The sequence below is a fragment of the Saimiri boliviensis genome, chromosome 1 (genome assembly GCF_048565385.1).
Source record: "Saimiri boliviensis isolate mSaiBol1 chromosome 1, mSaiBol1.pri, whole genome shotgun sequence".
Lineage (NCBI taxonomy): Eukaryota > Metazoa > Chordata > Mammalia > Primates > Cebidae > Saimiri > Saimiri boliviensis.
Window position 1 is genome coordinate 109,190,729 of NC_133449.1, and position 13,764 is coordinate 109,204,492.

Here is a 13,764-nt window from a genome sequence, read left to right on the forward strand (position 1 = left end):
AAATCTACCTATTTTCCCTCCCTTTTTTCTTGAAAGACTCTACCAACTTCTTATCTTGATATCAGGACACAATGCATTAGGTCTAATCTAAAGCCAAAATATGTGTCTTAACCACTCATTGTTAAAACAGATATATTTGGTTCCTTTTTTCTCTCACTAGTACTGTATTTGGTTTAAGTAGCTTCGGTATGTCTATACAGCTTTGGAAACACATTTAAGATATTGTGTTCTCTTTATGATTAATTCTTAACTATTTAATTTCAGAATCAAAATTCAGGATGATATAAATTCCTTATTTTCAGAGTGCAGTATAAGAAAGTTTAGAAAAGTCCCAGAGATAGGACTCTAGTCAGTTTATTAATTCTATATAACAGGAAAATTACATAGCTCATATGAGGAGAAATACTAAAGTTTATTTTTAAATACACACATTGGTATGCCTATTGTATATAAATATGCAAATATACATATTTGTATATGTACAAGTATATGTGTGTATTTGTTTGTGTATTTATATATATCAAATGCTTATAAATAAGAGATAATCTTTCTTAACTAATATATTGAAAAACTTGACTAAGAATGGTGGTATTGTTAATATCTAATATCCCATTCCCACCAGTGCTACCCTTTAATAAAATTTTTGCCTCTCATAAAAATAGAAAAATCAGCTCAAACTATTTTCATATCCTTAGCAATATTGATTTTGAGCACTCTATATGTTGTTTTGTGTACTTTTGAAGATAAGATGTAATTACTGAAAGAAATGGATCAATGAAATAAGAGATTTAGGTGCTTATTAGTTTATCTCACTCTGCCTCAAGCTCAATTTCTAAAAGAAAACAAGCCATTTGCGTGTACGTTTTTTGGGAAAGAAAATTAGCTAGAGTTGGTGTCCTGGTACATTTCTGATATTTACTTCATTTGCTCTGTGAGGCATCTCAAATATGACTTTGAACCCTGAGAGACTTGTGAGAAGAGTTGCCATTCTATTACAGCTCAAACATGAGTGATTTCCAAGGATTCTTCTTGGAGTCTATTCTAGGCATACCACAAATAGTATATGCACCTGCACTTTGATATTGTCTAAACTGGTTTGTGTTCATGCTTTTTCTTTAAGAATACAGTTATGTTGTGAAACAACCTAATTAACTCTTTAAAATGACCAAGACACCATCCCCCTTGTTAGGCAATATAGTCTCACCTTATCTGCTCAGCACTTAAGGAAATAATAAAAGCAATGCTTCCTCTCAAACTCAGGCTTAGAGGCTCAAGATGATTTATTTCAAACATGCATATTCATGATTTTCCTTTCTTTTACCTTATCTGCCTCTGCATTTATTTTCTTAAATCTCATTTTAGCTTGTGTATAATACTCCGATATTTTGAGTGTACCCTTGGAAAAGACTAATGCATAAATTAACATAAATAATCCCTTAAATGTAGTTGTATCCTAAGCCATCTGTCTATCTGAATTCTAGCGTGTTCTATTTGATTGGTTGGACAGATCTCATGATATTGGATAATTCTAGAACTTACCCAAGTAGAAATAAATAATAATTTTTGAAGTAAAAAGATAAAGTAGAAATATAGTTTCTGGAATGTTCTCAATAACTTATCACAGATTCATGGAACCTTGGGAATCAAAGAACAAAAGCTTACCTTTCATTCTACCTGTTTAGTTTTATGAATATTGATATAGTTCTCATTTGTTCCTTTAAATTTTGTACCTTCCCTTGTATCTTTATGTATGGTCTCTTCTTCCCTTTCTATGTCCTTCAATGACTTGCAATTCTGCAAAAGGGAAGTTATATGGTTTACCTATCAGAAGCACTAATGAGACTGAGGATACTGATCTGGTCCTATCAAGCACCTGATGCTTGAATTCTCTTGTGAATTTTTCCAAAAAGTACTTATACTATATTATTATTGTATCACTACTGAGAGCATAGTTAGGAATAAAAACAATAAAAATGATTAATAACATATTGTTATTTATATCATTACTGAGTACTTTGATGTCTCAGGAACTTTTATATACATTACTTCTCATCTTCATCTCATTCAGCAAAGCTCCAATTCTATGTTTTGGAGAAAGTAACTGAGATGTCAAGAAGCAAAGCGACTTGCCTAAAGCCATGAAGGTTGGCTGTCAGACTAGGAATGTTAGCACATTCACTAATGCACATCCCTGGAACAACTCTAGTGATGGAAAACTCAGTAAATGTGGGAGCAGACATTGTTTTCTCACTCAGGGGAAAAGGTTTTATATTAAAAACCTGTATAGAAGCCAAATTCAAACTATATTCTGTTAAACAATTGATTACTCAGAGTAATTAGAATCTATCATAGTTATTCTTATATTTCAAGTGTTCACATTATATATATGTATATTTATATATTGCATATATAGCAGAGATTATTAGTTATTAGCACAATGGTATTTCTGAATATATTGCTTATACAGACCTAGAGTGATACCACTGAGTTTAGCTTTTAAAAAATACATCAAACTATACACAGATATTTCTCAGTTATTTCATTTGGCAAGAATTTAGATTTGCATTCAAATTAATACTTGCTCCAACATCATTTTACAAACTTGAGTGTATAAAATGGAATTCAACTTGCTCAGCATAATGATGTACCACCAAAACTAGAGTAGTTAGGGTTTGCTGTGAAGATGCAAACTACTGCATTTACTGCCAGAAAGATTTTGGTAAGATCTAAAGCAAAGGAAGGTAGTCATAACATCTGAACTCACATAAGCTGATTATAAAGAAATTACTACAATGTGAAAGATTAGAAGTCACATCCAAAATACATGGAATAAAAAAAACTTATTATATTTAACTTCTTTTAATTTATTTATTCAAGTATATATTACTGACATCTACTTTAAGACACATGTAGTGCCTGAAGCTGGAGGTACATACAAAAATAATGTCTGGGTTAGGCATGGTGGCTTATGCCTATAATCCCAGCACTTTGGGAGGCTGAGGCAGGCAGATCACTTGAGGCCAGCAGTTCCAGAACAGCTTGGCCATCATGGCAAAACTCCATCTCTATTAAAAAGACAAAAATTAGCCAGGCATGTTGGCGCATACCTGTAATCCCAGCTACTTGGGAGGCTGAGGAAGGAAAATTGCTTGATCCTGGGAAGCAGAGATTGCAGTAAGCCAAGATTGCACCATGGCCCTCCAGCCTGGGTGACAGAGTGAGACTGTCTCAAAGTAACAAATAAATTAATTAATTAAAATAAAATAGAAATAATATCTGGTCCTTAATCAAAAGGAGTGTATAGTCTCATAAGAAGACAGATTTTATCATAATGTAGCCTATGTTACTGGTATGCAGAAAATAACAGAAGAAAGTGGATCTGGTTTTAGGACATGACATTTCACTGTTTTTCAAAACAAGATTTGGATATTCTGGGGAAAGAAGCAACAAGAAGCAGGCAAAGATAGCACTTAAGTTCATTATGTGCCTTGCAAAGATGTAATTTTATTTTCTAAAGGGAGTAAGAATTTATTTAAGAATTATAAGCAAAATGACATTAACAATAGTAATAATAATGACATCAGCAGGTTTTAATTATCCTGGAGAAAACATGGTGAATAGATGGGAACTGGGTAAGAGAAAAGACAGATTAACACCTTCTAGGCAGGAATTGTTGAGTTCTAACTACAGTAGTAGCAGTAAGGAGAGAGAGAAGACACAATGACTATTCAAGGGTCAAGGTTAATATGTGTTATTCTATACACAGAACATATAACCAGTTGATTTGAACCCTCCCTGTGTACCATTTCAAGATTATTGTGGCCATGTTCTCTAACAACATTGCACAGATGCAATCAGACAGTGACTCATCTTGGCCTATGCTGCATAACTCTCCCTTCATAATCTGGGTCTTTTCTGAACCAATGGCAAGGAATGCCCGCAGAACCTTCTCTGTTTTTTTTTCTCTTATTTTTTTTAATTGCATTTTAGGTTTTGGGGTACATGTGAAGAACATGCAAGATTGTCGCATAGATACACTCGTGGCAGTGTGATTTCCTGTCTTCTTCCCCATCACCTATATATGACATTTCTCCCCATGCTGTCTCTCCCCAACTCCCCACCCGCTGCTGTCCCTCCCCTATTTCTCCCCAACAGACCCCAGTGTGTAGTGCTCCCCTCCCTGTGTCCATGTGTTCTCATTGTTCAACACACGTCTATGAGTGAGAACATGCGGTGTTTGATTTTCTGCTCTTGTGTCAGTTTGCCAGCAATCCCATTACTGGATAATTTATATCCAAAGGATTATAAATCATTCTACTATAAGGACACATGAACATGAATGTTCATTGCAGCACTGTTTACAATAGCAAAGACTTGGAACCAACCCAAATGCTCATCGATGATAGACTGGACAAGGAAAATGTGGCACATGTACACCATGGAATACTATGCAGCCATAAAAAATGATGAGTTTGTGTCCTTTGTAGGGACATGGATGAACCTAGAACCTTCTCTTTACTCACACATATGTACTCCACAGTGTAGGTGGCTAATCCCCACAGGGCTATCCATGACCAAGTGGAGACAACGGATAAATCCACCCCTTTGTATTCCAGTCTCAGATATATTTCAAAAAGAAACTTAGAAGATCCCAGTTGATAGAGCCTCCAATCGCCCATAGCAATGACCAACACCTTAACACAAATATGTAGCTTTTCTTTCTTCCCTGTGTTACTCTTCTTGTCCTTTAATTCCACTCCCTGTATGCCAAAATAAACCACTGTATGCCAAAAATCCCACTCCATGTATGCCAAAAATAACCACTCCCATCCCCCCAAAAAAACTGCATATTCAAGCCTGTATTTCAGTTTCTGCTTTTAGGGGAAACCAAGTCAAAGTATTGGTTGACAACAAATACCTTACCAGTTGTGTCATGTGTATAGCTTTCTGTCCATAGTCCCTAATTCAGGGAAATCCCTATAAAGACCTTATAATGATATACCTACAATCTCAGCCAATGTATTATTTGATGTTTCAAAAGCCAGGAACAGAATAGCCACTAAATAAACTGAGCAACATCTCAGGAGTAGTTCTAGCATGACAGAATTAGTCAGGCCAATCCGATTCTCGGTGAGATCTTGCATGAGAAAAATGAGGGGGAAAAGCAAGACCACTGTCTGCCTAAACAGAAATTAAAGGCATGGGTCGAGAAAAGGCCTTAGGTAAAATTGTGGGAATGTCAGTCTGTAAGCTGCACTCCTGAGGAAGCAGAAACCATTAAGTGAATAGACATGAAGCAGAAAAATATACCCAAAGTATAAAGGAAATGCCTGACCATGGTGAGAGAAGAGAGCGGATGACAGAGTAAGATGCAATAAGAGAGAGAGACAAACGTTTCTCAGTCTCTACCTGATTTCCATTTCTTGTCTCAGTTTTAAACCACAAGTATCTTACAATAAATTTCATTTAGTAAACAGTTCTATGTCATCCTCTGACTCTTGTAAGTAGAAGAGCAATGCTAAAACTTTTCTCATTTTGTTTTCTTTGGCAACATTTGGGGAAATCTTTCCATAGTCCAAAAAAAGGAAATTGCTCCTAGACCTCCCACAAACTTCTTCCAAAATCTTTCCCTTTAACTGCAGTAAATTTTCATTGATTTCACTATCAGGAGCACAGCCAGACAAAATCATCTAAGACTCACGACATTATGCAATAACTTGAAAATACCAAGCACTTTAATGTAATTATCTTGTCTAAAACAGTTTAGCAAACAGAAAGTCAAGTTTCTGATGGTTTATGCTAATATGCCTCAGAAGCAATCACACTAGTTATTTTATTATTTCTCTTTCCCATATGTCTCTCTGTTAGTACATCTCACTTGGAAGAGGATTGAGACAGAAAAGACAGACAGACAGCACTTCTTCTTGTTTCTCAAAAGTTTATGTTAAATCAATAATAGTGATTTGCTATTTTAATAATACTAATGATACTATTGATGTTGAATCAATACTACTATGATATAGTATTGATATTAAATCAAAACTATTATCACAAACAATATTATCATAGTAATATTGATTTAACATCAATACTATTATGCAAAAACACAATTAGCTTCAGAACTAATTTCAGTTGTTAGGCACTTAGAAAAAAGGAAGTTAATGATGCATTATTTTGACTGTAAAACAGAATAAAAACACCAAAAATCACAGTATTACAGCACAAAATAAAATAGAAAGAGATGCTGAGCTTCCAGCTTCCCTCTATGGTAATATTGGAAGACTACAGAAAGGGTATTATCTGAGTCAGGGATTGCTAAATTTTCTCTGTAAATAACTCAATAGTAAATTTTTTTTGGCTTTGTGAGCCAGGAAGCCTCTGTCACAACCAATGCAATCAGCAGAGTTAGAAGCATTTTTAAAAGGGCAAAATTCAGACATTCAAATTCAAAGTTGGCAGAATTCAAAGACACTGAGTCTTAAAAACATGGCCTCTGTGGAGGGGTGAGAATGGGCAAATATTATTTTGGAAAGGGAGTGTTGTAGACTGAGCTCTCCAGGAACTGGAGGTTCATAAGAGAGTGCTCTTGGGGGTGACTGTGTAGAAGACAACAGAAGAAAGCAGAAGTGGGCAGTGGAAGAAGTTATGCAATCTCAACAAAGGCCTCAGACAATCATATAAGGAACTTTGAAGCTGAGATGACTCCTTCAGAATTGTCTCAAGGTGGCTCACTGGGCAAGTTATTAATGCTTTTAACATTGATTAATCCTCAGGTAGGTAATGCCCAAATACAAGTATATCTATGAGGATGGGACTCTCTTCAATTGAGTTCTAGAAGCATATGTCCCAGGATTTCTAGGAAATCCTGTAAGGGAGGCTAGTAGAATGAACCCTAATCCCTCCTCATCAGCTGCTGTCAGAGTTGCCACTAATATTGTCTCTCACATCTGATGCCATTCTATACTCTTTTCACACTCAGCTAGTACCCCAGTGGGGGCATAGCGGGTCTCCCCAGTGACATAACCCAGATCTGTATGCTTGAGAGATTTAAGCTCATGTTTACCATATTCATTGAAAGCATAGGTTATTGAGCTTGCCCAATTACTATCAAAATTGGGCAAGGGAGTACAAAGAGGCACCCAAGTGAATCATTTGCATATGCCAAATTTGTTCATCCTGCCCTCATTTTGACAATTGCACCAACAACAGCAGCTCTGTCTTCTCTTCATGAATAGAACAAATTATCCCCATAAAGACAGTAGTTCTGTTTCTTGAGTTCTAGTCTCTTCGTGAAGTCTGAAGTACCAAAGCAGAAGAAGTCGTAGTTTGTATTTCCATAGGACTCTGTGTTCCCAGTAAAAACATTCCCCACTTAGAAACTGAGACCCTTAATCTTAGAGTTCAACATTTCAAGAATGATAATAAATCAGATATTGTATTTCTGATAAGTGGAAGTTAATGATATGCAGAGCCATGCCTGGGTTCCTGGACCTATGCTCCGAAGTGTAGTTTGAGATGACCCTCATTTCCTCAACACGTTATCCCCAAATTAGTGCCTCATTCGTGCATTAAAATGGCTATTCCATCATTCTATCAGTGGCATTTGGTAGATTCTAGGCAATATGGTACATCGTGTGACCTGTGGAACTCATGCATGGTAAAGGCCTCATACCACTTTTTCTATCAACTGGGGTCCTTGAAGTGACATTAGGGATTTTCCATTGGTGTACTAAACGCTCTATAAGAGAGTGTTGATAGCAGAGGCCCTATTGTCAATGTAAACTTGCACCTACAAGTATAGAAAGATTCCACCAAGTTGCTTTGTGCTTTTTCTATGATAGATAATTTAGGTAGGTGTTAAAATGGGATTTGAAGATCTTCACACTTCATGTCTACTCTCTTTTGTTGGTCCACATGCTTCTATTCCAACTGCTCTTGTCCTTGATTTTCTCAGCATCATTCATATTCATGTACATTCTAACCTCATGCTACTATTGTTAACAGCAGCCTCTAATCACTGCTTAATTATTCTCCCAAAATTGTTTTTGTTTCTTTTTTCAAAGCAATCAAGATTAGCAATCAAAATGAACAATTCTACTGTTTTTATAGTTACTAGTTTTCCCGTAGTTCAGACCTTTGTAAACATTTCAAGAGCTAACACATTTGCTTGAATCAGTATATACTACAATTCAATGCTGGTGAAAGTTTTGACAATTGCATTGATCCCTTATACCAGAAACAATCTGCTCCACCAGCAGCCAGTGTTGAGTCCCTTATTGCCTGCGGGAAAGCTGCAAACTTCCATGCTGGGTCCTACTTCCTTCAAATACCCTGGCAACAACAAATGTAGTTTGAGTTCCCCAGAAAGCAAACTTTAATATGAAAATTATTTTCTCAGATACTTTTTAGAAAACATTATTGGAGTCACTCCCCTATAAAATGGGGGAAAATAACACAAGATTGGCCAGAGAGAAGGCAGACTAGGATTCAGGTACAACAGAAGCCACCGTCTTGATGAGAATGTCTGACACTGGGATAACGCTTCAATATTGCCCAAGAACTGGCAAAAATGCCCATTCCTTGTGTCCATATGGGCCAGTTGGGACAGGATAACTGTCCTGGGAAGAACTGGAACCTTTGTAGAGATGACCCTTACCTGAGGCCATCCTTAAAGATGGTGGAAAGCTGAAGACTGCCTGTTGGCAGCAACACACGCTGCAACTGGGTGAATAAATCCTTAACTTCTGAAAAGGTAGCTAGGCAGTATATCATGATACCCACTGCAGTGGGGTAGAATGGGTCTATATTTCAACCAGATTGCAAGTGCCTCATATCTAAAGATCATGTTTGTGACGTTTATCCAGTTCAACAATATATTTAGTGATCACTTACATGAATATTGATGTAAAACAATTTAAAAGGATAACCAATATATCATTATGTAATTTGTGATTTGTTATTTTTAAACATAATCCTGTATTTCTGCAATACATGATGCTAAGCATATTAAAAATCCATTTGCCTTATCATTTATTTAAAGAACATGTATTTAACTGCTAGATACTGTGCCAGATACCATATTAGATGCTGAAGAAATAATGTACAGAATTTATGGGCACTACCCTCACTGAGTTGATTTGGAAAGATTAGACAATTAAACATGTAATAATTTCACTTTTCTCCAAATTCTTCCTTATGTCTTACTCAATACACTCAATGCAAACACGATTTCTCTATGTTTTTAGTAATTATTAGTGGCTATGGTGGGAACACACCAGATAAGCAAAAATTAAAATTATACATAAAGGAATAATTTAAAAAATTAATGGGCTAACATTTGTAATTACAAAAACGTCCAGCACATAGTAATGGCTACGAAGAAAACATGTAAATTGTGATAAGTACTAAGAAGGAAATAAGTAGGAAATGATACTTTGAGTTGAAGCAGCTTCTGTTCACCAGTAAATGGTTGAAGAAATGATTTGGGTAGAAAGTGATTAGGGTGTTGGTGAAACCATGAGAGGATACTAATTTTACTGCACTTAAGAAGTGACTGAGTCAGAAATCCATAGTTTTCTCTTAAGCACATTGTATATTTCCGGAGAATATTTGGCGTATTTTCCCTGTTGCTATTCTCTGAAGCCAGGCCCACATACCACTCTTTATAGCCCGCTATGGTACTTCGCAGGGGGTTAGTCACATCATTGGAATTCAATAGGCCTTTGATTAAATAACTATAAAAGTTATTAATTTAAATACAAGCAAATGGTTCTTTTTGGGACTTGGAGACTATTCTATAATCAAACTAATATTATTCTCTGATTTAAATTTAAAATAAAGCAGAATGGGTACTTTTTATGTTGTTGTTTTTAAACAGCATGAATCCTGGCCAAAAGCACGCCAAGAAACTAATCTGAGTGAATCACTGTATTTCCTAGTGAAACTGTAAATTTCAGCATGGATTAAAAAAATATAAAACTTCAAGACTTCAAGATATTAATTAACCTACTTACAGATATATGTAGATAAATGGCAGAACTTGGACCCCCCTCAGATTTTTGACTTTCTCTACTTAGTTGTAAAACATCAAGATGAGAGTAACAATAGTTTTCTGAGTCATTTTATTGAAACTTGAATATTATACCATTGCTGGCAGTTATTAAGCTTTCACTGATAAAAATGAGATCTATCAGGCGAAGCATTGGCTTTTATTTTTAAGTTTATTTTTTTAAACTTTTTTTTCTTAGAACAGCATGTTGATAAATTCTGAAGCCTCCAGATAATCTCTTAACTCATTAGATCATTATTTTTGTGGGGGATAAAAATGGTGTTTACAAGAGATTCTTTTTTATTTATCATAAATTATTTTTACCCAAAGCTATAAAGTAGAAAAAAAATAAGAATCTGAAACATGAAGTTTTCAGTTTGATTCTTCTAATAGTATTTAATTTTTTCTCCATCAGGAAACTGAATTTCCCAACCTTAGGCAAAGTAAATATATAATCTGTGGTTCTCTCCTTTGTCTTTTAGTATGAAACATAAAACAGTTGCATCTTTTTCAGTCTCCTATGCCTTTCAAGCTATTGTTTAAAGTCAAATAGGCCATATAATATTAATTCAAGACAAAGGTAGCAAAGCTTTTTGAGGACTATTAGAGCACTCAAATGACTCTGTCAGAAAATATTCCCAACATCAGATGCTGAGTACTGAATACTACTGTATACTGATTACAGAGTAGTGCTTTATGAATTATAAATAATAGAAATAATTTCATACTCATTTTGTTATTGTCTTTGAACAAAAGATGACAGTATGTGACACTGAGTGTGTGAGAATGTGAATTTATGAATGAGCCAATCAGGCATGTTTGGACCAGAGCATCAGTAAGCTCCCTGCCACTACGGTGAACAAAGAGTCAGACAAAAACATTTGCCTTTGTTTTCTTTCCTCATGGGTTGTCATATTAGGATTTCTCTGAGAATCATTTTCCTTAGTTCTCTCTCCAAACCAAAGTAGTTTCCCTGGTAGAGAGAACAATGGCCCCAAAGACATCTACATCCTAATTCCTGGAACCTGTGCATGTGGTAGCTTAGGTGGTAAAAGGGACTTTACAGGTATGATTAAGTTTGAAATTTTGAGATAGGAAGACTATTTTAAATTATTCAGCTATGCCTAATGTGATCAAAGGAGTCCAAATTTATTCCTGCCCACACTGCTATAGAGATACTACTGGAGACTGGGTAATTGATAAAGAAAAGAGGTTTAATTGACTCACCATTCTGCATGGCTGGGGAAACCTCAGGGAGCTTACAATCATGGTGGAAAGGGAAGCAGGCAGCTTCTTCACAAAGTAGAAAAAAGAGAAGTGAGAGTGCAGGAAAAACAAACAAACAAACAAACAAAAAGTGTCACTTTTACAACCATCAGTTGTCATAAGAATTCTCTCCCTCTCATGAGAACAGCATGGGGAAAACTGCCCTCATGATTCAATCGCTTCCCTCCCTCCACACCTGGGGATTATAATTCAAGATGAGATTTGGGTACGAGCACAGAGCCAAACCATTTCTTAGAAGAGTCCTTATAAGCAGGAGGCTCAGAGTAGGAAATGTGACAATGGAAACAGTGACCAGAAAGACAAAAATTTTAATAAGCTATTCAGTTGGCTTTGAATATTGAGAAAGGGACTAAGAGCTAGAGAAAGCAGGTGGTCTCTAGAAGCTGAAAAAGTCAAGGAAAACAATTCAGAGAAGGTAGCCCTGTTGACCCTTTTTAGACTTCTGACTTTCTCAACAGCAAGATAATAAATTTTTGTTGTTTAACGCCACTAAGTGTAGTAATTTGTTACAGCAGCAATGGGAAACTGATCTAAGTCCCAATCTCCATCTCTAAAGAAATAATATCTCTTCTTAAATTAGTCTTAGAATGAATAAAAGACAAAGATTCAAGCTATCAACTCTCTGTGGGTTCTAAAGATTAAATGTATTTAAAATAATACATGGTGAGGCTATACAAAGGAAGATTTATATTTGGGTTGCCATGGTGATTATTAAATCTACATCTATGTAATGCATTATTTTCAGCAACACAAGCCATTTTGAACAAAACAAAGTAATGCAGCCCATTCCTATGGTTCATTACAAATATATAACCTTCTGAAATAAACATTTCAGTTCAGCTTCAATATTTTTTAAAATATCTACTATGTCCTAGATATCCTGTGAGTAAGCGTGTGTGTGACAGAGGGAAAGAGTATTTCCTGTACTATATGAAAAGCATTATCACCACATGTCTTTCTTTTAGGAGTACATTCTAGTCATTTATTAATTCATATTTTAGGATATTTATTGCATAATTTAAATGGATTAATTATTAGGAAATATTTGGAAATTGTACTCATCTTTAATTTGTGAGCTATGTAATGGTTTTCACAAACTTTTGAATCTTTGTTTGTTCTTCATCCTTACTTGGTAAGCTAAGACTTTAAATTCTTTCTCTGCCTCTTCCCTTCATATGAGATCTTTCCTTATATTGAGATGCCAGGAATTCATGAGATTAAAAGTAATGCTCTCTCCAAGAAATTTGCATTATCAAAGGTTTCAGATTATTACATTCTAAACATAAAGGTCTATTGGTAGAAGTTTTAATGTCTGTAATCTTTGGCTTTTGAAACTTCCATTTATAATAAATTGAACAGTTTACAAAGCATTTTCCTTTTGGAAGAACACAAGGTTTAGAGCTATCATTTAAGGTTCTGACACAAACTCTGCCATTTCACAAGCTGAGTGAACACTGGTCAACCTCTTAGTATTTCTGAACCTCAGTTTTCTTATCAAAAAAAAAAAAAAGAAAGAAAGAAAGAAAAAGAAATAGCTGGAAACAATAATACCTATTGTATATCTTTGTTTTGAAGATGTAGTAATATATTTTAAAAGAATGTTAAACCATAAGAAACAATGTAAAGAGTGGTAATAATTTTTGTTATTACTATCATTATAATAGTTATCTATTAAGGCATAACAGATACCTTGGAACTTAGTGGCTTAACACAACGAACACACAATTTTGTGGTTTCTGTGGATTAGAAATCTGAGTATGGTTTAGCTGAGTCCTCTGGTGGAGCTGTGTTAGATGGGTTACAATGAAAATTTCTGGCTGGGCTACAGTTATCTCAAGGCTTTACTGGGGCACATGCATTTCCAAGCCTGTGCACATTATTGTTGGCAGAATTCAGCTCCTCAAGGGCAACTACACTGAGGTCTAAGTTCCTAGTTAGCTGTAAATCCCGGGATACCCTCGGTTCCTCATCATATGGAATTCTCAATCGGGCAGCTTATGACATGGCAGCGGGCTTCCCCGAGAGCAAGCAAGCAAGAGTGTATGCCCAAGAAAAAAAAAGCCACAGTCTCTTGGTAACTTAATTTCATAAGTGACATTCTATCTTTTTTTTTTTTTTTTGGTATTCTATTTATTAGAAGCAATTCATTAGGTCCAATCCATATTCAAGTGAACAGTATGCAGCAGGCTGTGAATTCTGAGAACTGAAAATCACTGGGGCCATATTAGACACTGCTTGTCACATCATTGTTATCTAGTTCTTTTTTTTTTTTTTTTTTTTTTTTTTTTTTTTTGAGACGGAGTTTCGCTCTTGTTACCCAGGCTGGAATGCAATGGTGTGATCTCGGCTCACCGCAACCTCCGCCTCCTGGGTTCAGGCAGTTCTCCTGCCTCAGCCTCCTGAGTAGCTGGGACTACAGGCACGCGCCA